At 41.4% G+C, this 27,536-nt stretch overlaps 1 long non-coding RNA gene across 1 annotated transcript; it reads right to left on the reverse strand.

Moving 5' to 3' along the window:
- Positions 1–585: 585 nt before the first annotated feature.
- LOC134980536 (uncharacterized) lies at positions 586–26,906 on the reverse strand. The gene is made up of 2 exons (XR_010190425.1): positions 26,645–26,906; positions 586–883 (listed from the first exon to the last, which is right to left on the reverse strand). It is a non-coding gene; the product is annotated as an uncharacterized LOC134980536 (long non-coding RNA).
- Between the last annotated feature and the right edge of the window lie 630 nt (positions 26,907–27,536).

Raw genomic sequence — 27,536 nt, forward strand, 5'->3', positions numbered from 1 at the left:
CATTCTATAGTACTAAGCACTGTTTATCAGAATAATTATAATAATCTCTGCAATCTAACACTGGGCAAAATGGAGGTACTTAGCATAATTTTTGGCCAAAACATATAGGCTCACCAACCGATGATCAGGTGACCTCATCTGGTAGCTCTCTAACACTAAGGTTCAAGTCCAGGGCACAAGACCCACCCAAGTTAGCACAGACCAACTGCCCCAAAGGAGATTGTTTTAAATAGCTTTAAACATAGCGTAATCATATCTTGATGTTCTCATTGACTTTGGTAACTGACAACTGAATTTGCAGCAGCAGTGTTCTTCATTTATTTTACTTAATTACAGTCTCATTTCTCTGCGCCTCTAGGAATGACATTTTCCAACTCTTTTACCTTCACAATGGGACACTACAAACAAAAAATATTTTTGTCAACTTGAAACACAAGTGTTTATATGCCAATAAGAAAGAAAACCAGATCACCTTGAATCCCCAAAAGTGAAATGTTACGTTGATAAAATATTGAACATTCTTGTCTAAGTTCTAAGAAGTGACAGGGAAATATAACTTGAATAATACCATCCAGGCCAACTATCTGAATATTCCAATGCAATGATTTTTTTATTGAAAAGGGGAAATAACAGGTTCAGAATTGAAAATCCTGAATACAATTTATAATCTTAGTCTGTATTTTTCATTCTTGAATGTTTGAAATATTGTCTTCATTATATTTTATTGATATTTCTTCGAGTTAGCCTGTTACAGAGCCAGGCTCTTATATTAATTCTGATGACCTTTCATGGAAAACTGTGACCCGTGGTATTCCAAGTGTGTTGGCATCTCCCTCGTTTTTTGTCTCGAGTAAGCCATTTCTCTTTTGGAGTACGTCCTCATCTGAAAAACCACGGGGGACACATTTATCAAAACTGAATTCCAAAAACACTAACACTTCACTTTATTGTTCAATAAGCAACGGACACATATTATTATTTACTGAGCAACGAGGACTAATGTTTAGGGCAAAGCAATACAGTATGATAAACACATTTTCATTTGTGAAGTTATTTGCTTTGTTGCTTGGTAAAACTGCAGATGTAGTTTAGTGAGGCAGAGAAAATATCTGTCTATAGGTGAGGTTTAATTACTAAATGTTTAGAAAACATTTTCATGAAATGAAAAAAGGGAAGGTGTATCAAATCTTCTTAAGAGGACTGTTGGAGATGTTGTCCATAGCACAGCTTCTATTTATCATTTTATAGAATTTACATTAGAAATGATATCTAGAAGCTGCTTGCATGCTATGGATAACTTCCCCACTTGGGGGGTAATTCAGATCTGATCGCTGGGCTGCGTTTTTTACTGTCCTGCGATCAGATAGTCGCCGCCTAGAGGGGAAGTGTATTTTCACTGTGCAAGTGTGCGTTCCTATGTGTTGCAGAGCTCCTAAAAATCAGTTTGTGCTGTCTCTGTGCAGCCCAGAACTTATTCTACCAGTGCAATTGAATCCTGCTGATCGGGGCTGGAGCTGATGTCAGACACCCTCCCTCAAAATGCTTGGACACACCTGCGTTTTTCCAGACACTCCCTGTAAACGGTCAGTTGCCACCCACAAAAGGCCTCTTTCTGTCAATCACCTTGCGTACGCCCATGCAAATGTATCCTTCACACCATTCCATCGCTGACCGGCGTTGCCCGCCGTAGCTGTCCACCATGCCCTGCGCATTGTGGTGCATATGCATGTGCAGTTAGGACCTGATCGCCCGCTGTGTGAAAACGCACAGCAGCGTTCAGATCTGAATTACCCTTTTGATCTCTTTAGAAGATTTGATACATCTCCCCCCCAAAAAAAGAAAAAAAAATGCTATTTAAGATAAAAGTTTATGGTTACGTCATATATATATATCCTTACTCATATGGATCAGTCTCAGCTGAGCTGTAGAAGTTCAGGTACTGAAAATGACACTTATCACAATACACAAACAGTAAGTGAATTATTATTATTATTATTATTATTATTATCTTATTATTCAACAAGAATTATTATTATTTACCATGCAGCAGAACTGTATTATGGTCTTCCCCTTGGAAGGACAATTTGCGGGATACAGTGCCCTATGCTGTGCAATATGATTTCTTAGACTAGGTAGGGAGTTACATGCTTAGAGAAACAATGCAATAGAATTTGTATTACAGTTAGCAGTATGGGCCTAATTCAGACCTGATCGTAGATGTGCTAAATTTAGCACATCTATGATCAGTCACACAGAAATGTGGGGGAACATCCAGCACAGGGCTAGTCTGCCCGCATGTCAGGCCCTTCCCCCCCCTTCCCGCACAAGTACAAAAGCATCGCCGCTTTTATACTGAAAGAGTAGCAGGAGCTACTCGTCGCTGTGAGGGTCACATCGGTTGCGTGTGACATCACGTAGCAGCCGCGGCCCTCCTCCCCCAACGGTCTAGGCACGGCTGCGTTGCCCCGTCCGTGCCCCCTAAACGGCGGCCAAACGCCGCCGGCCTGCCCCCTCCCACCCAGCGACCGCCTCTGCCTGTCAATCAGGCAGAGGCCATCGCAGGTCTGAGACAGCTGTCGGCTGTCTGGCATGCGTCGGCACACTGCTGAGCCGGCACATGCGCAGTTCAGACCTGATCAGCTGCTATGAGAAAACGTACAACAGCGATCAGGTCTGAATTAGGCCCTATGTACTCTTCATTTATAAAATCCTGCCTTATTGTAACTAATCTGAGTTTTGAGGGTTTAACTGTCACTGTTGCTATTCTCTCTACTCCTTCTTTGGTGATCTTTGTTTCCTTCTTGGTGACATCAGCTGCCATCAAATATGGGGAACAACTGCCTGATCTCAATTCCAAGCAGCAGCCATGCAAGCACTAAGGAGAACACTGAGCGTCTCACACTCACACTCCACTGGCATATAATGACAACAATACATGTGCAGTAAGACAGCAAATGCCTCCTCTAGGGCCCTCATTCCGAGTTGTTCGCTCGCAAGCTGCTTTTAGCAGCATTGCACACGCTAAGCCGCCGCCTACTGGGAGTGAATCTTAGCTTAGCAAAATTGCGAACGAAAGATTCTCAAAATTGCGAATAGAAATTTCTTTGCAGTTTCTGAGTAGCTCGATACTTACTCTGCCACTGCAATCAGTTCAGTCAGTTTCGTTCCTGGTTTGACGTCACAAACACACCCAGCGTTCGCCCAGACACTCCTCCGTTTCTCCAGCCACTCCCGCGTTTTTCCCCAGAAAGGGTAGCGTTTTTTCACACACTCCCATAAAACGGCCAGTTTCCGCCCAGAAACACCCACTTCCTGTCAATCACATTACGATCACCAGAACGAAGAAAAAAACTCGTAATGCTGTGAGTAAAATACCAAACTTCTTAGCAAATTTACTTGGCGCAGTCGCAGTGCGAACACTGCGCATGCGCAATTAGCGGAAAATCGCTGCGATGCGAAGAAAATTACCGAGCGAACAACTCGGAATGAGGACCTAGAAACAGCAGAGCAAGGTTGCTCCATTCTGATAAATGACAAAGTACAGATGCGGTAAGTTTCTGATTACTGATTTATGATTTGTATTATTTCTTGTTTAATGTCTCTGCCTACCGCTGTCTCTTCTCTAACTGCCCTACATCACTGGTAGCTGCACCAATATGTAATGCCAGACTTCAGATTAGAAACAGTGGCAGTCTCAGTTATAGCCATCCACATCATTTCAATTAGATTGTTTATTGTTCCCTTGACACCTTCACCAGAGTGAGCAGGTGCTAGATATTAATTCATTAATGTGGTTAGGGCTGGGGTAATTGACATATTAGGATTGGTCTCAGATGGGTTTATAAGGCTTTCAGTGGCACTATCTATTTGCCCATTATACTGTAGTATTACATATTTGGCTAGTGTTGTCATTCACCCATTATTTTGCTTTTTATTGACATTGTTTATTTTGACTATTCTGCCTGCTGTCCACTTCTAATAAGTTACTCAGTAGTATTCATTTCTCGTCTGCTGCCTGCCTAGACCTTTGCCGGTTGCTATTAATAATTGAAGAGGTGAGTGGATGAAGTACTATTTAACAATTTTCTAATTTTATTTTTTTTAGTCGATGAAGGTTTTATGACCTATGGATCATATAACAATGTTATTTTAAATGTTGGTAGTCTATTTACTGATATATTTGGGGTCAACCCTATTGACTGTCCATCTTGTCCATGTAGATCTATTGATCCATACCCCTCTAAATAACTCAGTTTCTTCTAAACTTAACTTAACACCTTCATCCACTCGCCTCACCTTACTTCATTTGTATGCTGCCTGCCCTGATCTCAGCTTGTGACCTTACTATTCCCCAAATATACAGAGACGCCTTGATGCGGCTTTGGGGCTTATTCACACATTTGCGCAAATATGTGTAACCAAGATCTCTGAATTCTAATATTATGTGGGATTTATATCTGGTTACTGTTATCATTCAGGGTGCTGGGGGAAACAATGTCTCTCTTTTTTTCTTGCTTAGAAATACCCCTCCCTTTCGAGCACCTGAATGATATCATTAAGCTGATTGAGCATCTACCATTATATATAGACCTTACAATTCTGTTAGCTGCCTGCACCAAACTCAGATCTATACCTGACTATTCTCTACCATATTGATGCACTGTTAGTCATAACTTCAGCAGACCTGGAATTCACAGCATCATAATGCATGAAGTTCAGTCTCCAATACTGTATATCATTGTTTGTAACAGCTTCTACTGCGGACGGGAGGGCCAGGGTAAGGCTGAGGAGGGAGGTCAGAGTTAAACAGCAAGGGGAGGTTAGGATGAGGCTGCAAAGGGAGGTTAGGGCTAGGCTGCAGAAGGAGTTTAGAGTAAGGCTGCAGGGGAAGGTTAGGAATAGGCTGCAGGGGGTGGTTAATCTTAAATAGTGTGTGTGGGGGGGGATAATGGGTTAGGCTGCAGATAGGAGGAAGGTTAGAGGTAGGCACTAGAGGGAGCATCAGGGGCAGGGGTATGGTTAGAGATAGTGGAGAAATAATCACTCCAAAGCTAGAGGATTGAAGGTCTGACCTAGAAGTTATGATCACATGCAGCTATCTGGAGCAGGTAAGTCTGTGCTGGTCCACCAGGGACAATATGTTTGCAATCTATCATGTCAATATTTCATACTACCACATTATAACTGTGAAAAATATCATGCCCAACCTTTATAAATGTACATTACAACATATCATCGGCTTGTATTGCAACTGAAATGAGCTATTGTAACAATCTTAAAAGTCTTAATTATGGTTTTCTTAATTTGCACCTTTGCACGACTTGGTTACTAAACATCACTTTTACTCAATGTTTATTTCAGTCTTTATCTAGAAATAACATAGTGCTAACCTCTGCCAGTACATATTCTTTATAGATCAGCATTTTGTCAACAAATACAATTTTCTGATTAAATTCATCGTTCATAACATTCTGCATTGAATTCATACTTAGCCACAGCTCTCTTAGTCAGTCAGTGTGACCTTTACCCTAATTAATATAATTCTTTTTTCCTTGTTATATTCCCATGTATTCCTTATCGCTGTATGCTTCTTTACCTAAGCTTGTCTAAGCTTGTGTGCTGTTTGGTATGTTTAAAACCATACACTAACAGTCGATTATGTTAATGCACAAGACGTTATTGTCAAATGTGTCTCTTTATCCACCTATGATACACATAGGTGTGTGCCCACTTCCTTATTTGTGCAAATGCTCGCTGTCAACTAAAGAACCTCAGGCGCTTGAATTAGGGTGCCAAGGAATAAATAAATAACAGAATTGTAGATTTCAATCTAAATAATATAAACAGGGTATTGATGAAATGACTTAAGCTGTTGTGGCTAGGTTGCAAAACCACAAAAAGACAATGACTAAAGATCCCACAGCACCGCAATCACATCTATAACACACACAAAAAAATTAAAACTGTAACCTACTCTCCATTATCACATAGCGCATATCCATATTTTATACATACAGTATTGAACAATAAAAAACATGTATAGTATTAATACAGGCTTTACACCTTATTAAATGCAATTTCCTTAGGGTAATTTACAGTTACTATGTATATAACCCACACTAAAGTAACATGGTAAATATTAAAGTCCTAATTTCTATAAGAATCAGTTTTTCGGAGCAGATTGTATATATTTACCAGTGGAGTAACAAGGGCGGGACGAGCGGGGCACGTGCCTTTGGTGCCGTGGCAGGGCTGTCAGAGAGGGGCTACAGTGGCCAGGACAGTGTACTACTGGGCAGAGTAGGATTCTATACCTAACTACTACATCCATGCTCCAGGTGCTCCGAACCATCCAGAAGTGTGTGGGAGGAGCCACCAGGCCAATAAGAGTAGGGATTTCATAAGCAGGCGGGAGGTAGCCACAGCCCGGCCAATAGGAGCAGGATGGGGTGGGGATTTTGGCAAGACTGCCAAAGTTTAGGCTGCTCACTGTACAGGGAACAACATTTATCAATGCACTTTACTGTGGTGTACAGGTGGCAGACAGACAGTATATTTTATATTGCAGTTATAACAACTTTAGGGGAAGATATACTCTTTGAAGAGGGATAAAGTGGATGGAGATAAAGTCCCAGTCAATCAGCCCCTAACTGTCATGTCACAGGCTGTGTTTGAAAATGACAAGAGCTGGTAGGGTGGTCCTTTATCTGTGTCCACTTTAGCTCTCTCTTAGGCTTAGTAAATAGACCCTAAAGTACCAACCAATCAGCACCTGTCAAACACAGCCTGTAATATGACAGTTAGACTGGTAGTTCATCTCTCTCCACTTTATTACTATCCAAGACATAGTACATTTGCCCTTAGTTAGAGACACAATGTAAGATGATAACAAGTCTTTAACCTGTGACCAGTGACACTGACCATCGTAGATGTACACTGATGAACACTTGCAGTGTTATACTCTCTGCACAGTTCTGCTGAATTCTTATATAACGCTGTTTAATAAACTATCACAGTGGTCAGTGGTTGTGCTGTTTGTTAACAAGAGATACCATATTTAGGTGAAATTGAACAGGAAAGTTATCAAAAGTTTAATTACTTTAGTAAATACCACCAAAGGAGAATTATCATTAGTCCTGATTCAGAGATAAATACAGTAGCTTAGCTGCTGTGTCTATGTACGCAGCGGTTAAGCTTAAATATACTAATTCCACAGGAGGCATCTTGAGTATATACAGTAGACGCCACCTGCCAGCTTCTGTGACCTGCTCCTGTGTCCTAAGATGTATCATTGGATCACTTTGCGTTACCATGGGCCATCTGAGTAACCCTCAGACTACTCAAGATGGCTAATGTTTTCACGCAGCTGGGGCTAGTGAAACTGCATCTAAGGATACAGCCAAAAACTGGGCCATCCCCACCTCCCCATTTTCTGGAATGCTGGCCGTCACCCCCCAAATGCCAGAAGCATGTCAATCAGACTGCGGCTTAGGCGGAACTGGCACCATTGTCACAGACAAAGATCTGAATATGCGCAGTACAGATCCTGTAGATGTGCACAACTGAAGACATTGGAGATGTACGCAATCCATCAGGTTTGAGTACATCTTGGAATCTGCCCACTTATTGCTAAAACACCCCCAAAAAACAGACATTTTATTGCTTAGGTGTAGTTTTGTTCTGATGTTTCTTTTCTTTTATGTTCTGTTTTTCGTTTATATAGAAACAACAAATATTGTGGCGAGCAATTATAATTTCATTCTAATCAAGCTTTTTTAAAAGTATGATGACAATTTTACTTTGACGTATTTTGTAGCAATTGTACCTTTCTCCAAAAGGTAATATTTTTCTAGATATGCATTTCACATATCTGCTTTATTTGCTCAGAATGTTTCTTTAGAAATATTATTTTTCATAATTCCATGACCTTCAGTTTAAAATATAAAACTTCATTTTTTTTATAAACTATGCTGAAATTCCAATTTGATTGATATTAATATATGTGAAATAAAAATGTATTAGCCTGTTGTATATTTACATTAGGCACTAGGAAATATTTTATATAATTTTTGAATGTCAGGCAAATCACTAAGGGTGGTCTACTTTTCCATTTTGTGGGTTCTTGCATATTTTAGCTATGAATCAAAAGTATTTTTTTTACGATAAATAATTTTACTACAGTCTGGCCTTGAAATATTGGACATTTCTGCTGCAAAAGTTAGCCATAGGTGTTAAAAGCCTTACCCCAACCAAACCACATACCTGATTGTTCTAGCCCTTTTCATTGACCACAGATTCCATAAAAAGCTTATGGTGTGGATTGGCGTACTGCCGAATGGAGAAGTAAAAGCGTGACTTGATTATTATGCTGCCGAGAGTTTGACCTGTTCCATTGCGAAACACAATTCACTTGCAGTTTCACTTCTCTAACATACATTTATTCTCTGTTGATGTTTTTTTACTACATGAATGCGTAAAGTAAATAGTTTAAGTTAAGTTTAAAAAAAAAAAAATTCCAGAAAATTTACAGTACATTGTTTCAGTGATTTGTATTTTTGGTTGAAATTGTATGTTAAATTTTTACTATTTTTTTTATAAATACATGAAAATAAATTTGCCTATGAAAATTTGGAAATTAAATGTAATGAAAATTGTAATTGTTTTATATATATGATTTACAGTAAGATAATTGCACTCATGTCCCGGACCGCCAGCTCTACATGATGAAAATGGCCTACAACATGTCTTGGTAGTCTAGGTGAGTCAAGAAGTGACAGCGCCAAGTACAGTAACAGGCTTTACCAGTTCAGCATGTGACGTAAGGGAGAAGCCATGTTGGGTCCAATTGCACACTTACTATCCTCTTTCTGACTTACTTATTTTTCTAACCGATATCGATGGCAGCAGAATAAAGAATGTAACTATTTGATTTCAGACTGTTCTACTAAATTTGCTAGTGAAAGATTTGCACTAAAAACTCAGTACTTTCTATTGGATTCCACAAATACTTACCAGTATTGTCCTGAGTCTCTCCTCGTGCCATGGCCTGTATCCATCTTTGGATCGGAACTTCATACAAAATTTAGCCTGCAGCTATTTTTGCAACTCTCACTGTTTTCTGAAGGACAATTCTCCATCCCAATGGACGGTGTCTCTGAACCAACAAATACCTCCACAGTATGCCTCAATCTACTGTAAGATGGTTTTTACAAATGTAAAGCCGATTATATTCTCTCTCTTTGCCCAAGACCCAAGTGGTAAATGAGTATATCAAAGAAAATTTGGAATGGGAATTCATCTGAAAGTCTTTCTTTCCAGATGGCACAAGCTTCTAATTTGGTCAAGGGAAAGATGGAGGTCTGTATCCTGTATAGATTATCGTAAATGCAATGCTGTTATGGCAACGATCTGTATTCCCTAAGAATTATTAGACCTCGTTAAGGAATCTTCTAATTTCTTTAAACTGGATCTTCATGGTAATTATAACTTGAGCAGCTTTAGGGAACTGGATGAATGGAAGATTGCCTTCAGTACTCAAGATGGCCATTACAAGTGTCTTAGGCACTAGGATTACTAATACCATATGAAATGTACAGTAAATTGTAGGATATCTACAATTTGGTCACTAGTTGCTATGGTAGCAGATCAAAAAGAGACATAAAAGCATAAAATTTGATAATAGACAAGAACCACTTGGCCCATCTAACCGCCTGCACTAAACACATGTTAATGCACACATTTACACACTAAGGTTGATTTTTTTTGTCAAGATCCAATTAAGCTATAAGTATAATTTTGGATTGTGGGAGGAAACCCATGCAAGATGTGGAAGATGATACAAACGCCACACCGTTATGGCCATGGTGGAAATTAAATCCATGACTTCACTACTGTGAGGCAGCAATGCTAAGCGTCCCGCCACCTGTGCTGCCAGACATCATAGCAAGGTAAAATGTCTGGAAGCTGAGTTGAGGAGGTATGGAACATGCTTATATAAGAAAGTGATACTAGATCATTAGATTTCTAACATGCCTCAATAAATTATATGATGATCCAGGATTGGGCGTAATTTTATTTATTGCAGTCTTGGATTTTACTATGCTCCAAAATATGAGGTGACACAATGTGATTGGAAGCCTTGTGGTATAACTGCTTTGAAATCTGTCAATGTGGAGTAGACATTGAGAACAACAATTATATAACTTCACAATCTGCATAACATTACATATATCTTCTTCTTCCCAGGGGGAATCTGTATAACAATCAACGGTTATTACCTAAATTGTATCTGCTAATTACTGTATGTATTGTAAATAGCATACTATGGTGAGATAATGATAAAGACATGAAACTTATGCTCTCCAAAATATTATCAGTTTGTTTGGGGAAGACAAACAATTACTGTAACATTATAACAAGCTGTAACCAATAAGAGACCCTCCATAAACTATTAAGGGGAATACATATACAGTATCAGGAGATATATACTATACTAGTATAATTGGTATCAGCAGCAACTTCTCCACAGTGGAGGGAAAGGAAAACAAGTATAAAATTTTGCAATAGTTACTTTTCTTTTGTAACAGTTGCTTCTCCCGATAAAATGCAAAATACTATGGTGAGACTAGTAACGAGTAATATAACAATCTAACTAATGATCTCCACATTAATCAATATTAGTAAGCCTCTATGGGGAAGACAAATATAAAGTTAAAACAACTAACAACTTATCACTTGCGATCCTCCATAATTCACAAAGGGAATTATTTGTTTGAGATAGCCAACACCTTCTCAAACTATTAGGTGACTAGCCAGATCCTTCATAAATACAAATACGTTATCTACAACAGCTACTGAAAACCAAATTTGCCATTTTAAGACAACTATTGCAGCGACAACTTTTTAAAATATATTTTATTCTAATCTTTTCACCTACACTTCTATATTTTATATACCTATTTCGCCTAAATATACTATATCCTTCTCATGTTAGCACACATAATAAAAGTTATGTTTTATTGCAACATAGGATATCTTAGAAATATTTTAAACCAATAAACATATATAAATATCAACAGAAAACCAATTTCTATACCTCCTTGACTGCGCCATTCTTTTTTCTTTTTTTCTGACACAAAGTGAATGGTCACTTAAATAATTGGTAGAAGCTATCAGGAAGTTAACTGTGTCAGAGCATTTCCACATCAGAGGAAGCATTTTATCATGGTTTCCAAGAATATATGGCATGTCACAATTTGATTGTCCATATATCTATTCTTGATGTAGTTTCTGGATGTACAGTATTAGAGCTTGACAACAATTATAGGGCCCTAAGACTCCAATAAAGAACTTTATATGCCCACATACGTATTAAATGTGGTAGTAAAAATTGCTTCACTTGAGGATTGAATGCCAATAATATATGAGGCCGTGATTTTTTCTACTTTTCAAATGTGAGTGCTATTTTATACAATCAATTCTTTTTATAAAGGGTAATGTGCCAGATTGGACATTTCTTTCTTTTATTTCCACTGTTATCTTGAGAATGATTATAATCAAGCTTGAAGTGAAAGACTAATGAGAAGTAACAGCTGGGAATTTTAAACAGGAAAAAAACAAAGAAAAAAAGGAGAGAGACATATGAGTCAGAAATTGTAGACATTTTTTGAGTGCATTCACAAAGGGACGGGTGGAAAAATGAAAATGCTTTGGAATAATGTTTAGTGTTGGAAATAATACATAATTCATCATAAGTGTGATTCATTATTTAATAATAAAAAATACAACACTATATTTGAGATATTTCCTTCTTCCTTAGTACTTAAGAACTTGGAACAAGTTGTCTTCACATCACACAAAGGAGAAAAATAAAACGTTTGTACTTTTCTACATGACATGTGGACACGCAAATGTTGATAAAGTAGTTGTCAACATAATGATGTAAATTATTTATTCATGATTTTGAACAAAGTTTTCAGGGCTACTATTATTAAATATCAATTATTACATATATACAAGTTATCTCCACCTGCGGTTGAGGCAAATCATTTGCACAACCTCCTCACCTGAGATAAGTCTAGGTTCAAGGACGCTCTAGAAACATTACCTCTGAGGGGCCTCCTCACATGGTAGTGATCCTTCTTTTCCAGCCTCTTCTCCTCCAGAATACATCTAGTAAATTGCTGCACAAGCCCATCCTAACAATGATATATAGCCACCTAACTGCCTAACCCATAATTGCAAACAGATTGGGATCCATTTTTATAGTTATCACAGGCTATTATAGGCCAATGGCCTGTGATATTAGGAATCTCAACCTTCAAATCCACCTTTTCTCTTTGTCAAGCTGAAACAATAAATTTCATGGTTTGTATTTTTACGTTGAAGAAACATAAGGGTATATTTACTAAGGTCCCGATTTTGACCGAGATGCCGTTTTTTCATCAAAGTGTTATCTCGGTAATTTACTAAGCAATAATCACGGCAGTGATGAGGGCATTCGTAATATTTTGGAAGTCCTTGGAAAAAATCACGAATCAATACACCATCGGTCAAATACGCCTGCAATTTGCTAGAAATCGGGAATTTACTAAAAAGTGCAAAACACAAACACTGCCGACAATAGCCAAACACTGCCGTGATAAAATACAAATCGTGAAAAAGTGCTAAAAAAAACCAGACCTGCTTTTTTATCCCGTGTTTGTATAGGCATGCACGGATCCATGAGATCCGTGCATGTTTTTCAGTGGGAAGGGGGGGGAAATGTTCTAAATTTTCGGAAAAAAAATTGCGTGGGGTCCCCCCTCCTAAGGCAAACCAGCCTCGGGCTCTTTGAGCCGATCCTGGTTGCAGAAATATGGGGAAAAAATGGACAGGGGTTCCCCCATATTTAAGCAACCAGCATCGGGCTCTGCGCCTGGTCCTGGTTCCAAAAATACGGGGGACAAAAAGCGTAGGGGTCCCCCGTATTTTTAAAACCAGCACCGGGCTCCACTAGCTGGACAGATAATGCCACAGCCGGGGGTCACTTTTATACCGTGCCCTGCGGCCGTGGCATCAAATATCCAACTAGTCACCCCTGGCCGGGGTACCCTGGGGGAGTGGGAACCCCTTCAATCAAGGGGTCCCCCCCCAGCCACCCAAGGGCCAGGGGTGAAGCCCGAGGCTGTCCCCCCCATCCAATGGGCTGCGGATGGGGGGCTGATAGCCTTTGTTGATAGTTATGAATATTGTTTTTAGTAGCAGTAATACAAGTCCCAGCAAGCCTCCCTCGCAAGCTGGTACTTGGAGAACCACAAGTACCAGCATGCGGCGGAAAAACTTGGCCGCTGGTACCTGTAGAACTACTACTAAAAAAATACCCCAATAAAGACAACACACACACACCTTGAAAGTAAAGTTTTAATACATCCATCCACACAAACATATACACATACTTACCTTATGTTCACACGCAGGTCGGTCCTCTTGTCCAGTAGAATCCATGGGGTACCTGTTGAAAAAATTATACTCACAAAATCCAGTGTAGATCGGTCCTCTTCAAATCCATTTGTAATCCACGTACTTGAGAAAATAAAAAAACGGAGTCCCGACCACGAACTGAAAGGGGCCCCATGTTTTCACATGGGACCCCTTTCCCCGAATGCCAGAAACCCACTCTGACTGATGTCTAAGTGGGTTTCTTCAGCCAATCAGGGAGCGCCACGTTGTAGCACCCTCCTGATCGGCTGTGTGCTCCTGTACTGACTGACAGGCGGCACACGGCAGTGTTACAATGTAGCGCCTATGCGCTCCACTGTAACCAATGGTGGGAACTTTCTGCTCAGCGGTTGACCGAAAGTGACCTCACCGCTGAGCAGAAAGTTCCCACCATTGGTTACAATGGAGCGCATAGGCGCTACATTGTAACACTGCCGTGTGCCGCCTGTCAGTCAGTACAGGAGCACACAGCCGATCAGGAGGGTGCTACAACGTGGCGCTCCCTGATTGGCTGAAGAAACCCACTTAGACATCAGTCAGAGTGGGTTTCTGGCATTCGGGGAAAGGGGTCCCATGTGAAAACATGGGGCCCCTTTCAGTTCGTGGTCGGGACTCCGTTTTTTTATTTTCTCAAGTACGTGGATTACAAATGGATTTGAAGAGGACCGATCTACACTGGATTTTGTGAGTATAATTTTTTCAACAGGTACCCCATGGATTCTACTGGACAAGAGGACCGACCTGCGTGTGAACATAAGGTAAGTATGTGTATATGTTTGTGTGGATGGATGTATTAAAACTTTTCTTTCAAGGTGTGTGTGTGTTGTCTTTATTGGGGTATTTTTTTAGTAGTAGTTCTACAGGTACCAGCGGCCAAGTTTTTCCGCCGCATGCTGGTACTTGTGGTTCTCCAAGTACCAGCTTGCGGGGGAGGCTTGCTGGGACTTGTAGTACTGCTACTAAAAACAATATTCATAACTATCAACAAAGGCTATCAGCCCCCCATCCGCAGCCCATTGGATGGGGGGGACAGCCTCGGGCTTCACCCCTGGCCCTTGGGTGGCTGGGGGGGACCCCTTGATTGAAGGGGTTCCCACTCCCCCAGGGTACCCCGGCCAGGGGTGACTAGTTGGATATTTGATGCCACGGCCGCAGGGCACGGTATAAAAGTGACCCCCGGCTGTGGCATTATCTGTCCAGCTAGTGGAGCCCGGTGCTGGTTTTAAAAATACGGGGGACCCCTACGCTTTTTGTCCCCCGTATTTTTGGAACCAGGACCAGGCGCAGAGCCCGAGGCTGGTTTGCCTTAGGAGGGGGGACCCCACGCAATTTTTTTTTAACATTTAAACTTTATTTTTTTTTAAAAAAAAGTGCACAATGAAACCCAGCACGGATCTCTCAGATCCGGCCGAGATTCATTGTATTAAAGTCGGCAGTGTTTTACAAGTCACTCACGTAAAACACTGCCTAAAAAAACGAATGACATCGACATCGGAAAACCCGAAAATGCAGAATACGGCAGTTTAGTAAATTAGTCGTAATCAATTCAAAAAGTTGCATATTTACACTTTCTATGTCATTCGTGATTGAACTTTGACCTCAAACGGGAAAACACGAATCTTAGTAAATTTACCCCCAGGTTGGTGGTTTTTCAGCCTTTAGTTAATTTTTCTGTTTGAAAACCAGACACAAATTACACTTAATACATTAATTTTCCTTCTATTAGCTTTCCTATCTCCCTACTACAACTTCTTTTTATTATTCATAAATTTATCTGACAACTTTCCACTGTTATTGGGGTAAATTGACTAAGATGGGAGTTCTATTTAAGATAGGATGTTGCCCATAGCAACCAATCAGATTCTACTTCTCATTTATCTAATCCCTTCTAGAAGATAATGCCTGGATTCTGATTGGTTGCTATAGGCAACATCGAATCTTAAATAGAACTCCCATCTTAATAAATTTACCCCATTGTCTGTAGACACTAGGGGGGAAATTTACTAAGCTCCCGATTTTGACCGAGATGCCGTTTTTTCATCAAAGTGTCATCTCGGTAATTTACTAAGCACTAATCACGGCAGTGATGAGGGCATTCGTAATTTTTTGCAAGTTCAGGTAAAAAATTACGAATGAATACACCATCGGTCAAAACGCGGCTGTTTAAGTATGAATCTCGGTCATTTACTAAGAAGTGCAAAGCAAAAAACAAACAAACACTGCCGTGAAAAATTACAACTCGTAAAAAAGTGCTAAAAAAAAACAGACCTACTTTTTTTTTCCGTGATTGGATAGGCATGCAGGGATCCATGAGATCCGTGCATGTATATCAGTGGGAAGGGGTGGGAAAGTTGTTATTTTATTTAAAAAAATTGCGTGGGGTCCCCCCTCCTAAGCATAACCAGCCTCGGGCTCTTTGAGCCGATCCTGGTTGCAGAAATATGGGGAAAAAATTGACAGGGGTTCCCCCATATTTAAGCAACCAGCATCGGGCTCTGCGCCTGGTCCTGGTCCCAAAAATACGGGGGACAAAAAGAGTAGGGGTCCCCCGTATTTTTAAAACCAGCACCGGGCTCCACTAGCTGGACAGATAATGCCACAGCCGGGGGTCACTTTTATATAGTGCCCTGCGGCCGTGGCATCAAAAATCCAACTAGTCACTCCTGGCCGGGGTACCCTGGGGGAGTGGGGACCCCTTCAATCAAGGGGTCCCCCCCCCCAGCCACCCAAGGGCCAGGGGTGAAGCCCGAGGCTGTCCCCCCCCATCCAATGGGCTGCGGATGGGGAGGCTGATAGCCTTTGTTGTAAAAGAAAATATATTGTTTTTAGTAGCAGTACTACAAGGCCCAGCAAGCCTCCCCCGCATGCTGGTACTTGGAGAACCACAAGTACCAGCATGCGACGGAAAAACGGGCCCGCTGGTACCTGTAGTACTACTACTAAAAAAATACCCCAAAAAAGACAAGACACACACACCGTGAAAGTATAATTTTATTACATACATACACACATACATACATACTTACCTTAAGTTCCCACGCAGGTCGGTCCTCTTCTCCAGTAGAATCCAAGGGGTACCTGTTGAAGAAATTATACTCACGAGATCCAGGGGTCCAGGCTCCTCGGGAAATCCAGGGGTAATCCACGTACTTGCATAAAATAAGAAAACGGAAAGCCGAGCCACGAACTGAAAGGGGCCCCATGTTTTCACATGGGACTCCTTTCCACGAATGCCAGAAACCCACTCTGACTGATGTCTAAGTGGGTTTCTTCAGCCAATCAGGGAGTGCCACGTTGTAGCACTCTCCTGATCGGCTGTGTGCTCCAGTACTGAGTGACAGGCGGCACACGGCAGTGTTACAATGTAGCGCCTATGCGCTACATTGTAACCAATGCTGGGAACTTTCTGCTCAGCGGTGACGTCACTTTAGGTCAACCGCAGGGCAGAAAGTTCCCATCATTGGTTACAATGTAGCGCATAGGCGCTACATTGTAACACTGCCGTGTGCTGCCTGTCAGTGAGGACAGGAGCACACAGCCGATCAGGAGAGTGCTACAACGTGGCACTCCCTGATTGGCTGAAGAAACCCACTTAGACATCAGTCAGAGTGGGTTTCTGGCATTCGTGGAAAGGAGTCCCATGTGAAAACATGGGTCCCCTTTCAGTTCGTGGCTCGGCTTTCCGTTTTCTTATTTTATGCAAGTACGTGGATTACCCCTGGATTTCCCGAGGAGCCTGGACCCCTGGATCTCGTGAGTATAATTTCTTCAACAGGTACCCCTTGGATTCTACTGGAGAAGAGGACCGACCTGCGTGGGAACTTAAGGTAAGTATGTATGTATGTGTGTATGTATGTAATAAAATTATACTTTCACGGTGTGTGTGTCTTGTCTTTTTTTGGGTATTTTTTTAGTAGTAGTACTACAGGTACCAGCGGGCCCGTTTTTCCGTCGCATGCTGGTACTTGTGGTTCTCCAAGTACCAGCATGCGGGGGAGGCTTGCTGGGCCTTATAGTACTGCTACTAAAAACAATATCTTTTCTTTTACAACAAAGGCTACCAGCCTCCCCATCCGCAGCCCATTGGATGGGGGGGGACAGCCTCGGGCTTCACCCCTGGCCCTTGGGTGGCTGGGGGGGGGACCCCTTGATTGAAGGGGTCCCCACTCCCCCAGGGTACCCCGGCCAGGAGTGACTAGTTGGATTTTTGATGCCACGGCCGCAGGGCACTATATAAAAGTGACCCCCGGCTGTGGCATTATCTGTCCAGCTAGTGGAGCCCGGTGCTGGTTTTAAAAATACGGGGGACCCCTACTCTTTTTGTCCCCCGTATTTTTGGGACCAGGACCAGGCGCAGAGCCCGATGCTGGTTGCTTAAATATGGGGGAACCCCTGTCATTTTTTTCCACATATTTTTGCAACCAGGATCGGCTCAAAGAGCCCGAGGCTGGTTATGCTTAGGAGGGGGGACCCCACGCATTTTTTTTTATTATTTTACAGTGTTTAATTAAAAAATAAAAAAAAATAAACCCCAGCACGGATCACACAGATCCGGCCGAGATTGATTGTAAAAAAAGTCGGCAGTGTTTTGCTAATCACTGCCGTAAAAATAGAAAAAAAACCACGAATGACATCGACATCGGAACAAAAGAAAAACCCGAATACGACAGCTTAGTAAATTAGTCGTAATCAATTCAAAAAGTTGCAGTTTTACACTTTCGATGTCATTCGTGATTGAACTTTGACCTGAATCTGGAAAATACGAATCTTAGTAAATTTACCCCTAGGTGGTTTATTTATGGAGTGTTGGGTTGAAAACCCAGCACTTCTGATCACGTTATTATGTCAGAAATTTAAAAGGGTAACAATTTTTGCTAGCAAAACACAGCTAAAATTTGTGGCATAAACATGGTCAAAGCTACGTCATAAATAAACCCTTATAAATCTTTACAAATTCTTTGAATCTTGTCAGAGCTTAGATAGACTCAGCAATCTTTGTCCAAAAGAGATCCCTTGATATACATTTTAAGAAATATCATTGTTTGTAAGGAGAAACATTTCACTTTACAGCTAAACAACAGGTCTTACAATATTTTTCCAGCTGAAAGATACATATAAAAGATATAGTACTAGTGTACAGCGAGAAGAGGCAGGTCCGAAAGTACTGTATATGATATAATGGTAGAACTTTTTGTCTTGGTTTTACTAAGAATACCTCAGTTTCTCCATTTGAACAGTTTTGAGACACATCCTCATGTTTTGAGACACATTCCTCCAGTCTCCTAATGCATCATTATGAACAATCCAACAAATAAATAATCAGCATAATACTAATAAGAATATTCAAATTGATACTCATCAAAGCCCCCAAACATGTCTAACTTTTTAATATATACTGCCTCTCCTTCTCCTCGATCACCTCCTCTGATGCCAAAATTTCTTCAGTGCTGCCTCTTATTTCATGAATGCTCTACCAGGCTCTGTGAGACCCCAACCCAACCTCCCACCCTTTAAACGTGCCCTCAAAACGAATCTATACACCAAAGACTACCATCCTTGCTCCCAACTCCAAGTTCTGCAATACTCAATTTTGCTTTATGAGTCCACTCTTAGCCCCTCTACAATGTGGGCTCCTCTCACTCGCGGACCGCATATAATTATGTAATAAATATGTACTAAATAATAATAATAATAATTAAAAATAAATAAATAATAATAACTGTGATAAAAAAATAGTAAATGTTTAATATAATATACAGTATAATACAAACTTAAATATATATATATATATATATATATATATATATATAGTAGCTATGGTGCCCGGCACTCCTGGTCCTGCTGGTATAAGATGCCTGGGTTCCCTCCGTGCTGGTTAGGGCATGTAGTCAGAAAAAAGACGGCGTCACTCCAGGTCTTTCAAATAGTGATGGTGTAATTCAGATAAACATCACAAATGACAAAGTGACGCCGTCTTTTTTCTGACTATATATATATATATATATATATATATTTGCCAAATCCACGGCACTCCCACTTCCCAAATGCTTGTAGAATCCACAGAATATGGCCGGTGCCCTCCCTGGTTACAGCCAGCGCTGTGTCCAATGTAGCATGCAGAGTTGGGCGGCACTCACGGCGCAGGAAAAAACAGACAGGCAAGTCTGGAAGTTGCAATCAACGTTTCAATGTGTATTATAACATTTTCGTCAGGATAAAAAATACAATGTGTTACTCACCCTTTTAACTCCGTCTGACGGTCCATGGCGCCTCCTGCCAGTCGCATCCCGCTCCGTCCAACTGATGACGTCATCACAGGGCGCCAGCCGCGGCGTCATATTATCTATTAGCGATTAAAGAAAAAGTACTTAAAATACCGAGAAACGCCATGCTGAACCCTGTTAAACAAACTGATCATACCAATCGATCAATCTGGGTTACCCGTGCGGTCTCCACTATGTGGGGAAAACGGAGTGCATGTTCAAAGAACGGATGGCCGGACACCGTGCCTCCATCAGGGCTGCAATTTCTTCTGGTCGAAGTGACCAACCTGTTGCAAGACATTTCTTGCAGGCCAAACATTCTGTTGCGGTCTTGCGACACCGAATCATTGATCATATCCCCCCATTAAAACGAGGAGGTGATCGGGCACAACTTTTACTTAGAGCCGAGGCTAGGTGGATTTTCATTCTGGATACCCTATCCCCTAAAGGGTTAAATGAACAAGCAGGATTATCAGCTTTTTTATAACGCATCCTTGATTGACAGCTCATTGCTGCTATAACCAGTATTAACTTCATATGACTAATATGAGCTGCTTATTGTGCCGTCGTTAATATAATCAATTTTCTTTTCTTTATTTTGTTACTGTTGTCACTTGATGGGTGTCGCTGCACTTGTCCTGTGCAATTCTCCCATTAAATCAGTGTCGGTTAAACATTTTTATTACCATATACTATTATGTATTGTGTTTTACTTTAAGTTGATACAGTTTTTACACTTAGTATCACTGTTTTTCTGTGACCGATACTGTTTTTTCTGAGTTTATATGTGTGCTTTGTTTGTAATTTTTGTTTGTAACTATGTCTGTCACAGGTGATTTTCTGTGTGCTCCGGTCCGGACGCTCCATGACGCCGCGGCTGGCGCCCTGTGATGACGTCATCAGTTGGACGGAGCGGGATGCGACTGGCAGGAGGCGCCATGGACCGTCAAACGTTGGACCGTCAAACGTTGATTGCAACTTCCAGACTTGCCTGTCTGTTTTTTCCTGCGCCGTGAGTGCCGCCCAACTCTGCATGCTACATTGGACACAGCGCTGGCTGTAACCAGGGAGGGCACCGGACATATTCTGTGGATTCTACAAGCATTTGGGAAGTGGGAGTGCCGTGGATTTGGCAAATATATTTGGACCATTACAACCGTGCAGGTTTATGGTCACACACAGGCACCCATCCCTGTTCATTATCACGTCTGGACTTTTGGGTGTGGAGCACAGCAACACGTGTCACTTTGACACATCACTTTTTCTTTGCACCATTTTTTCTCACAGTGAGTCCTGCACAGACTCATGATGTCGGCACCCACCGACACAGAATTGGATGATCTGTTTTCAGCGATTGATCTGACACCAGGCGAGACCTTCAGTTATTCCGACATCGATGCAACTAGATTGCGCTTTAAGGAAGACCTTGCGGCCACGGGTGGCATACCTGACAACATCCAGCTCTTCCGTGAATTGTTTAAACTCAAACGCAGAGAAAAAGATTTTTATTACCATGGGGTAACCTTATCAGATTACCATCGACAAGGAAAAATACCGAGGGGTTTCCGTATCAAGAATATCCCCACAATTGGGAGATTCAACGCAGCTTTCTGTAAAAAATGGGTCTCTATTCTGAACAAGTGTTCTTATGACCTAATCCTCCTGGTTATCGAGGAGGTCACCCGGGAGCTTGCGTCTATTCAAGCCCAAATTGATATCTTTGAGACTGCTCATAAACCGACTCTTTTGATGGATACCTCCACAAACTGGTATGACAAACTCACTACACAAATGGAGAAGTATCAGAGAGATCTGATTTCTTATAAACGGAATAAACTGGACATTGTGAATAATGACTACGCCAAGAGACAGGTTTATCCCTGGGTCTCAGGTACTCCGATTGCCAAACGACCAGCGAGGCGACGTCCCTTCAACCGCTTTAATGTACACCACCTGGACACTGATTCCTCTACGGAGGGCACAGCAACAGCTAGTGAAGCTGAAATTCCTTGCCCCAGCCAGGGTTTACCCCCTTTAGGGGTTCGTACACCAGCAGCACCTTCAAATCCAGGCGCCAATTCACGAGGCGAGGTGGCCAGTGCAAAAGGTCGGCGACAAAGAAAAACAACCTACTCAAAACGGAGATGATATTTAATTTATCAGATCGACAATTCTCTCCAATTGAATTACAAGTATTGTCTAAAGGCCTGAATTTTGTCCCTACCACCAAACCAGATCTCTTCAATTGGAAAATTGAACAATTTAAACTAGAGCGACAACTTCGCCTTAAAGAATATTTTTCACAGCATCCAACTACTCCTTCTATGCATACGACACTGCCTCCTGCTCTTCGGGTTAAATCCAGATTTGATCCCGTGTCCCAAAACAAATCTATCAAAGTGTTCTCCAGAACGGTGGACCATCAAGTTCAAAACACGTTCAAACATGCTAAACATATCCACTCTAATCTATCAAAGAGTGAATGGCAAGCTCTCAACAATCTCAGTAAATATGACGATATAGTCATACGTCCGGCAGACAAGGGGGGAGCCCTGGTGATACAAAATGTACACGATTACATAGCTGAGTTGGATCGTCAACTAGCTGACTATACCACTTACCGAAAGTTACCCTCTGACCCCACCATATCCTTTAAAAAGGAACTTGATAATGTTTTGTCCCAGGCAGTCAAGGATGGCTCCTTAACATCAGCACAGTCTGAAGCTTTAACTACACGATTTCCAGTGGTACCAATACTGTACTCAATACCCAAATTACATAAGGACAGTAAATCTCCTCCAGGACGTCCGATAATTTCGGCAAGAGGGTCGTTGTTCCAGAAAATTTCCATTTTTCTAGACCATTATCTGCAACCCTGTATACAATCAATTGATCACTGTCTCAAGGACACTACAACACTTCTCAACAAGCTTGCAACCATCCAGTCTGTTCCAAACAGCTGCATATTGGCAACGATCGATGTTAAAAATCTCTACACATGCATCCCCCACATGGAAGGACTTAAAGCTGTGGAAATCTTAATCCGTAATAATCCTTATTTTTTAGGACCCAACATTGAGTTGTTTATGAATTTATTACAGTTAACTTTACAGCGTAATTACTTTTTATTTAACAATAATTTTTATTTACAGTTGTCAGGTTGTTCCATGGGGAGCAACGTCTCGCCCTCATTCGCCAACAGTTACATGTTGCTGGTTGAGGACGAGTTGTTCCTATCCAATGTGACAACTAAACCTTTTGTTCTGTTGTATTTGCGATATATTGATGACCTGCTATTGTTGTGGACTGGACCCCGTAATGTACTTGAATCACTGCTTGATTCTCATAATTTGTCTGATTCCCCGGTCAAATTTACGTACACTATCGATGATAAAAGTATTAATTTTTTAGATGTACAGATTTCAATACGTGATGGTCAAATTAATACATCTTTATTTACTAAATGCACAGATAGGAATAATCTTCTATTGGCATCCAGCCATCATCCTATCTCATTACGCAAGGGACTCCCTTATTCCCAGATGCTGCGCCTTAAACGCATCATCAGTGATGAATCCCAACTAGCTGTGGAATGTGACAACATGATCACTAAATTTGTGCAGAGGGGCTACAACCAATTAGACCTATTAGCGATTAAAGAAAAAGTACTTAAAATACCGAGAAACGCCATGCTGAACCCTGTTAAACAAACTGATCATACCAATCGATTAATCTGGGTTAATCAGTTTAATACTCTGAGCCCCGAAGTTAGCAAAATAACCAAAAAATTCTGGCCCATCATACAAACTGACACGAAAATTGGTCTTCAGCCCAACACACGGATTATGCCAGCATATCGCAGAGGCAAAAATATTCGTGATTTTATCGTTAAAACTAATGTAGAAAGTATCCCCAAAAAAACTTCTACAACCACATTTCTTAAGTCTTCCTGTCCAGGATGCTTTAAATGCTTGGGCTGCACTACATGCAGCCACATGCTGACTGGTGATTCGTTTCATCACCCCTTTACTGGGAAGAAATTCAGAATTAAACATTGTGTCACTTGCACTACTAAATTTGTTGTGTATGTATTGAGTTGCCCGTGCGGTCTCCACTATGTGGGGAAAACGGAGTGCATGTTCAAAGAACGGATGGCCGGACACCGTGCCTCCATCAGGGCTGCAATTTCTTCTGGTCGAAGTGACCAACCTGTTGCAAGACATTCCTTGCAGGCCAAACATTCTGTTGCGGTCTTGCGACACCGAATCATTGATCATATCCCCCCATTAAAACGAGGAGGTGATCGGGCACAACTTTTACTTAGAGCCGAGGCTAGGTGGATTTTCATTCTGGATACCCTATCCCCTAAAGGGTTAAATGAACAAGCAGGATTATCAGCTTTTTTATAACGCATCCTTGATTGACAGCTCATTGCTGCTATAACCAGTATTAACTTCATATGACTAATATGAGCTGCTTATTGTGCCGTCGTTAATATAATCAATTTTCTTTTCTTTATTTTGTTACTGTTGTCACTTGATGGGTGTCGCTGCACTTGTCCTGTGCAATTCTCCCATTAAATCAGTGTCGGTTAAACATTTTTATTACCATATACTATTATGTATTGTGTTTTACTTTAAGTTGATACAGTTTTTACACTTAGTATCACTGTTTTTCTGTGACCGATACTGTTTTTTCTGAGTTTATATGTGTGCTTTGTTTGTAATTTTTGTTTGTAACTATGTCTGTCACAGGTGATTTTCTGTGTGCTCCGGTCCGGACGCTCCATGACGCCGCGGCTGGCGCCCTGTGATGACGTCATCAGTTGGACGGAGCGGGATGCGACTGGCAGGAGGCGCCATGGACCGTCAGACGGAGTTAAAAGGGTGAGTAACACATTGTATTTTTTATCCTGACGAAAATGTTATAATACACATTGAAACGTTGATTGCAACTTCCAGACTTGCCTGTCTGTTTTTTCCTGCGCCGTGAGTGCCGCCCAACTCTGCATGCTATATATATATATATATATATATATATATATATATATGTAACCCTTTCCTACCCACTATTTCCCTGCAGTGAGGGGGTTACTATCAGTGACTACTAAGGCGTGCCTCCACCCAAGCACTTATGTAGTTTAGGCTTGCTTGGGAAAGCCAATGAAGAGCATGTATTAATACCCTTCCCCTAGGTTGCACTTTGACCTGTACCTTCACAACTGTCTGTTCTTCCTTGTGTTTCAGATTCACTCCAACGGTCATCAACTGGATTCTCAATTAACCCTATTGGTAAGTATTTATGGCAAATAAAACACAACCACTTCTCTCACTTATAACTTTGCAATTATATTGTAATAAATCTTTATCTCAGTTTATCTCTTTATATCATAGAATATCCTATATACTCTATACTATACATTTCCAACTGCATGCATTACAAAAAAAAATACTCTTTGAAATAACACCTATAGGTGTTTGAGTGACCCGGGTACTCTTAGGGTGATAGTGCACTATAGGGCCCATAAACCTATGAAAACATCAGCATTTAGTACAGACTATGTAACATCATTACTAAACCATAACCTTCAATTCTCCCTTTAGCTAGTGAAAGGCCTCTTGGCTCAGTTTGGAAAATTATTGCAACAGTTACTATCCTATATAATGTTACAAATGTTTCTCTGTGGTCTGCTGAGTAGAAGGTACTTCTTAACTTATATGTATCAAACACTAACAATCGGCTTTTTCCCTTCACAGAAGATGTGTATTTGTAGCTATACAATTTTATATGGTACTCCTTGGGATGTTAGTATATCTGATCCCTGGCGGCTGTACCTCCTTAACCAACTGTATTCCTGTGTATTTCGTAACACAAGGGTCCTCTATGTTCCTGCAGAGTTTAAGTGTTTAAGCTGTCCCTTAGGCGATATCCGGGTTAGAAGCAATATATGAAATATAATCACAGTCTTGGGGTACTTGAAGTAGTTTGGCTCATAACAGTAGAGTCTTTTATATGCTGACTACCAGTCTCTTCACCTTGTACTTATGGAACAGGTGAATTGTTCAGCAACTATTTATAAAATGCAGATTAATTTGGACTATCCCTTTACTATTGACTCTGCTTTTATTTGATGTCTTTATAAAAATGCTGCGCTTAATGTCTTGGTCTCTGCTCTTACTGTTTCCTAAGCAGAACGACACCCTTTGTATACATAGCAGGTCATATCCTTCAAAAATGAATCCTCAGGGCTGCTTAAGGTTCCGATTCGCCTGCACCAGTGCTAATTTGATGCTGTGAAACACTGGTAACTGACACTGCTAGAAATATTTATGCAGCGCTACTATAGTCCTTGGGCACAGTTCCACAGGTACATAGCCCTCTAGCACTTTCCAGCTGTCTTAATTTCTTATGATGGAGCAGGAACCGATACTGTACAATCCACACTGGACTAATGATGCAATAAAATTTCATTCCTCTGTACTATAGTCGTCTCCTCTATATCTGTTGTCTAACGCTAGTATAATCAGTCCCACTCCTGTCATAGACTAGAGCGATAGTACTGCTGGTGTACAGTGTACGATGAATATCTGCTTAAATACACTTACACCTCCGCCCATTGATGCTGCAGTAAGGGGCTCTCCCTACTCCTCCTCTCTCATTTGCATAGGCCGCTTCTTCACTGCTTATAGGTGCCTCACTCTGTGGCTTGGCCTGGGGTTAGGGTGTGTGTGGCTGTTGCTAGGCGCTATTGGCGTCTATGTTGTTATAGCGCTGGCCAACTCCGCTTCCCCTCCCGCTGCTTCTGCCGCTCAGAGGACTCTAATAGGGCTCTCCGCGGGTCACACCACCTTCCTCTGCCTGCCTGGAAGACTCTGCGGGGGCAGCGTGCAGCGGCACAATACCTCAGTGTGATCTCCTCTCCTCCCGATGCCTGGAAGGATAGCTGGCAGGTACCGTGCAGACTCCGGGCTCCCGACCACGTCTTCTCTGGGCTGCGTCACACTCTCACAGCGCTCCCCCTTGTAAAGATCTGCCGGTTCTCCCTAGCGGCTGTCACTTGTCTCCTCTCACTGCTCCCGGGGCTGGCTGTGTTCAGCAGTTCCCAGCTGCATCCAGTCTCCTGAGTCACCGGCACCAACTGACTTTTGTGCACCTACTCTCCTGCTCGTGCGGTCTCTGCCATTTGACCGTTATAGCAGCGTGAGGGTCAGTTTCTGGAACAATCTCTCCAGCTGTCCCATAAGTAGTATCAGCCCTGTACACCATGTAATCATTACCAGCCACATACATAGTTAAATATATATATAATGGAAAATACAGGAATTCATTTATATACACCATTACATAGTATAATTCAATGGGTCATAGTAACTTGTCATACCTCTAAATAAACTCCCATGGTCTTCCTATGTTAGGGCGCTACATATATATATTAATCTTAAATGTTACATTTATTTTGCAAGTGTTCTTACTGAGGAAGTATTCTACCTTCCTGTGTGCTACTCCCCATTTGTTTGGCTATGTTTGGCATATTGTCAGATATTAACTCCTATCCTAATTGCAGTCTTGAATTTCAGAAGAAGGGTGCAGCTACAGAGGTCTTGGGTAAGGGAACTGTCACATCTGTATGCGTCAAGCATTGCAGAAGATGACTGGAAGCCACATCATACAGACAGGAAGGTGGAGGTTAACACTCTCGCTTGAGCCACAATGTAGCCTGAGGCAGCAGAAACTGATATTTGACAAGCAATAGATTTGACATTGTGATGTCTGAGCTGAATCATCTCTTGTACA

The sequence above is a fragment of the Pseudophryne corroboree genome, chromosome 12, assembly GCF_028390025.1.
Source record: "Pseudophryne corroboree isolate aPseCor3 chromosome 12, aPseCor3.hap2, whole genome shotgun sequence".
Taxonomy (NCBI): Eukaryota; Metazoa; Chordata; class Amphibia; order Anura; family Myobatrachidae; genus Pseudophryne; species Pseudophryne corroboree.